Source organism: Helianthus annuus, chromosome 11, assembly GCF_002127325.2.
Source record: "Helianthus annuus cultivar XRQ/B chromosome 11, HanXRQr2.0-SUNRISE, whole genome shotgun sequence".
In the NCBI taxonomy this organism is placed as follows: domain Eukaryota; kingdom Viridiplantae; phylum Streptophyta; class Magnoliopsida; order Asterales; family Asteraceae; genus Helianthus; species Helianthus annuus.
The window spans coordinates 1,897,779-1,903,372 of record NC_035443.2 but is presented as its reverse complement, the minus strand read 5'-3'; positions in this window follow the sequence as shown (position 1 = coordinate 1,903,372).

Below are 5,594 nucleotides of genomic sequence, written 5' to 3'. Positions count from 1 at the left end.
ATGAGAACACAGCCAAGTCCAAGGTTTGAAGCATCACAATAGACAACGAAGTCATCGCTTCCGTCCGGCAGTGTTAGAACTGGTGCATGGCACAGCATGTGTTTGAGGGTTTGGAAAGCAGTTTCCTGCGCGGTTCCCCACACAAAAGGCTTGTCTTTATGAGTAAGGGAGGTAAGCGGTACGGCAATCTTTGAGAATCCTTCGATGAATCTCCGATAGTAACCAGCTAATCCGAGAAAAGAGCGAACTTCCGACGGATTCTTTGGCGTAACCCATCCCTTGACTGCCTCAATCTTTGCAGGATCAACGTGTATACCCCGACTATTCACAATGTGACCCAGAAATTGAACCTCCTCCAACCAGAACTCACACTTGGAGAATTTGGCGTAGAGTTGGTTTCCCTGAAGCAACTCGAGAACCAGTCGCAGATGCTGCGCATGTTCGGCCTTCGATTTGGAATAGATCAGGACATCGTCGATAAATACAATGACAAAACGGTCTAAGAACGGTTTACACACGCGATTCATCAGATCCATAAAGACCGCGGGTGCGTTGGTCAAACCAAATGGCATGACAACAAATTCGTAGTGGCCGTCTCGGGTTCGAAAAGCGGTTTTGGGTATATCTTCCTCTTGAATCCGCAACTGATGGTAGCCTGAACGTAGATCAATCTTGGAGAAACACTGAGCACCTTGTAATTGGTCAAACAGGTCATCGATTCTTGGTAAGGGGTATCGGTTCTTGATGGTCAGCTTGTTCAATTCCCGGTAATCGATGCACATCCGGAACGACCCGTCCTTCTTTTTGACGAAAAGGACTGGTGCGCCCCATGGGGAAGTGCTCGGGCGAATGAAGCCTTTTTCAAGTAACTCTTGGAGTTGATTTGAGAGTTCTCGCATCTCAGAGGGAGCGAGTCGATATGGAGCTTTGGCCACTGGGTTGGCTCCTGGAATAAGGTCGATTCGAAAGTCGATATCACGACTTGGAGGTAATCCAGGAAGATCATCAGGGAACACCTGAGGAAATTCTCGGACAACAGGGACATCTTTGACTTCAACTTTCTTTTTCTTGTCCGTCTCTGCTACAACAATGTTGGCCAAGAAGGCTCGATATTCCTTGCGGAGATATTTGCGAGCTTGAAGACAGGACATGAGTTTGAGATCTTTCGCAGTAGTTTCGCCATAAACACATAGAGTATCACCACTAGCTAGCACAAAACGAATCATCTTATCGGAACACACAATTTCAGCACGGTTTTCACGAAGAAAGTCCATGCCTACTATGACATCGAAACTTCCGAGTTGCATTGGAATGAGATTAATCGGGAATATATGATTGTTGAGCTTGAGAGTACAATCACGGAGCACAGAATTGACAGCAATGGTTCTTCCGGTAGCGACTTCTACTTCGAAGGGTGTCGAAAGATAAGAGCGCTTACGTCTAAGAAGTTTCTCAAATTCAATTGACACAAAGCAGTTATCGGCTCCAGTATCAAACAAACATGATGCATATATACCATTCACAAGGAACGTACCATTGACCACGTTGTTGTCAGCTTGAGCCTGACGTGCGTTGATGTTGAAGGTTCTGGCGTGAGCGGCTTGTTGTTGAGGCTGTTGTTGTTGTTGCTGTGGTTGTTGAGCTTCTTGTTTCACCACCCTGTTCGGGCACCGGTTTGCGAAATGGTTAGGGTCACCATATGCAAAGTAGGTCCGAACATTGTTTGCTGGGGCCTGTGCAGCTTGAGGAGCTTGAGGAGCAGGGAGTAGAGCTTGGTTAACAGCGGCTTGAGCTTGAGCTTGACGGGGACCATAGCGACAACTCGCAGTGAAATGGCCGTAGACATTACAGTGGGCACAGAATCGGCAGGCCACACCCACCGGGTGATGATAGGAACATGTAGCACAGAGTGGGTGGGGGCCGGTGTACGCACGCTTTGCTGGCGGCACATTGATCACTGGCGCTGAACGCTGTGGCTGTTGCGGCTGCGCTGGTACAGACTGTAGTGGAGTAGCAGTGGTTGCGGCAGCGCAACTCTTCTTCTTTCTTCTCCTTGAGGACTTGGAGGCTTGAGCAGTAGGGTTGTCGGTTGATGCAGTAGTAACTTGATGCAACGATTTGGATGGCTTATCCCAGACACCAGCCTTAACTCGCTTGTCGTTAATCTCAGCAGCGAGTAGGTAGGTTTCCTCGATCGTTGCGGGTTTGGCGGCGTGAACAAAATCTGCGACACAATCCGGAAGAGCACGGATGTATTTCTTGATGGTCATGTCGGAAGTCTTAACCTGGTCGGGACATATGATACTCAATTGCTTGAAACGAGCGGTGAGACCAGCATTGTCTCCCTCCTTCTGCTTGATACTCCAGAACTCATCCTCCAACTTTTGGCGTTCGTGGGGAGGACAGAACTCGTCCATCATGATCGATTTCAACTCCTTCCACGTCAGCTCGTATGCAGCGTCGTTCCCGCGCTTGTTCCTTTCTGCGGTCCACCAGTCCAAAGCTCGCGACTGGAAGACACCGGTAGCATTGAGAGTACGGAGGTGATCTGGGCATCCGCTTTGACGAAGGGTAACTTCCACAGAGTCAAACCAATGAAACAGAGCCGTAGGGCCATCTTCACCGGTAAACTCTTTTGGCCCACATGCCTTGAATTGTTTGAAGCTAAAAGTAGCTTTGTTGGAGTCTTTGGGCGTGAGGGTTCGGGATTCCTCAGATGACTTGCTTGCGTTCTCGAATACTTCACTCACAGCCTTTGCTACTGTTTTAGAGAGGATAGCAGCAAGACGACGATCTCTCTTCTCCCGACGAGTAAGACGTTGACGAGGCCTTGATGATGACGACATGGTCTGCAATAGACATCGCCATAGGGCTCAACACAACGAATTCGAATCTCGCACGTCTTAGTTTACTAAAGCTTAGAATCACGTCGCATCTCACGTCACGTAACACATATAAACACATAAACACATAATCACAGAGACACATAAGCACGGAAGCAATTAGAGCACCTAAGCAATTAAGCAATTAGAGCACTTAATTTCCTAAACACGTACGAAATTTTATCACAGAAGCAGTCAGAAAACAGAAACCTATGTCCACATGTCGAGTGTCGTTTGTTTGCATATCGGATAGTATCACACTGTATCGTCTAACTTAGTCGTATAGCGTAGCCTAGCACACTGGTTTCGTTTAGATCACATCTCCAGAGGTTTGAATCAAGATAGGATAGCAACAAAAGTCACGCTGATTGATAGCAAATGGAGCAATCAACAAATCTTAAAGCACGTAAACAGGTAAATCATATAAAATCAACAAAGCAATACTCAAATCGGAAAATGGATTGTCTGCGGCTACTAGACTTTGACTGACCATGGCAATTTAACTATTCGCAGTTGACTTGTCGTCACTTTCGACTCTAGGGGACATGTTTCTGCCTCGATTCTTGGGCATTATGCATGCGCATTCTAGGCCATACTCGTGAGTTCAGGTCGTTGGAGTCCGTCAATTGCCTTGGTGAGATGAAATAAAGTTGGAATGGCTGCTAAGGTTAGGGTTTCACCCCTAGCTCAGCAATTTCTTCCTTGTTTTAAGAAAATTTAGAGGAAAGTTTTCATCAATTTATGGGTTTCAGCCCCGAATTTGGTATAACCTTCCCCCGTTGGTTGATAGAAAATTGCACAAATATTTGGCAAAAATTCGTAATTTAGGCAGGAATTTGCGGGTTTCACTCCTAATCCCGTCCAAATTACAAAATTTGGCTCGGAGTTCGGATGTAATGATAGAATAGAAGGAAACAACATAGAATAAGCGCATAAACTTGGTCTCTTGGTTCCTAACTATAGTCTAGGTCTCTAAGACAGCGATCCGGACTAGATCGTGTCTAACCTAATTCCCTATAGTTATGGCTCTGATACCAATCTGTCACACCCCAACCGATGGCGGAATCATCGGGGCGCGGCACTGAGCGAAACAGATTGTTCAGAAGTTTCCACAACAACTATCATACAATTCAGTTATATAACACGTCCCATACCGTGTCCCAAACAATAACAAGTTATCATAGAAAGCAACTAAACAATATGGGAACTGTTCCGACAACTCGGATTCTTAATTATTACAAACCAAAAGTAAATATTGTTTTAAGACTTCTAGACAACTACTGTGGATCTTACTGACTACAGGTGCCAGTGCAAGATCTACAGATAATTATGGCCCTGGAACAGGTACGTGGATACTGTCCTAAGGACACAGACTCCTAGAAGTTTATTATTGCCTCGCTTCCCTAGCACGCTAGTAGCTTAAACACCTGTCACATACGTTAAAATAAAAGTCAATACATATAATGTAAAGGTGAGTACACAAGTTTGATATAACATATAGAGTTCGAATAGTTTACGCATAACCAAGCACGTACACAAGGGCAAACGATGCATGTAAATTATCAACATGGGACCATCGGTACCAACGACTTCGGGTTGACTGTCCGAGACAGTTCGCAATACATGATTACCACCGTAATCCATGCAAGTAATTGTCCTTAGCAACCCCCGTGTGAACGGGTGCTGAGTCCAAACTATAGTACTACGTTGCTAAAGCAGGTAGATAGCACTCCACGTGTAAACATAATAAACAGCAATCATTTAGACAAGTAATACATGCAAGTAGGTTAGCGTTCAAATAGTTTGAGTTGTTTGTGAATTTGATAGATTACGTATGTAACACCCAAAAGTGCTGAAAGCAAAAAGGGATCGAGTATACTCACAGTGATTGATTGTGGATTGAAGGGAGCACTGAGAATAGGTTAGCCTGAATAGTTCGATAACACAACGATGAGTAACGCGGAAAAAGTAAACAAAGGAAACTGGATCGGATAGACCAATCGATCGGACAGCAGTTCGATCGAGTGGGCTGTTCGATTGGTTTGAGAGTCCGTTCGAACATCCATTCGATCGGCTGGCTGGCTCGATCGGTTGGTTCCTTCAAGTGGATTGTTTCTTCCTTTGATGTGAAGGATGTGTTTGTGTACGATGGTTTGTACTACCTTTCAAGTTGGTCGATCGAACAGTTGTTCGATCGGTTAGCCCAACCGATCGGTTAGCATTGCAGACTAGGCAAGATGTCACTCGATCGGTTAGCATGCTCGACCGGGTGACATTCCATTGTTTCAAAAATCTAAGTGTTTTAAAGTATAGTATCTCATGATCCGAGCAGTAATGATTACAATCGAGTGGCGTAGTCGATCGAACAGTACCTCGTCAATACTACACTTTTGTGAGTTGGTGGGTCTAAGTGCTAGTCGATCGGTTAGCCTAGCCGATCGGCTGGCATAGTCGTTCGGTAGGGCTGTTCGATCGAACAGCCTAGCCGTTCGGCCAGCTTCTCGATTTGGTTAACTTATCACCTAACACTTGGTTATTCCCGTTACTTGGTGTGATTTGGAGATATTTTGACTACGAGTTGAACCACAAAACTGAAGTTCTTACTTAGCCTACTGACTCGAGCAGGAATCACCCAAACTCGGTCAGAGACGGTTTGGAACCTAAGTTCAACATTCAACCCGAGATCGGTAAATCTCTTGGTAAAACCTGAAT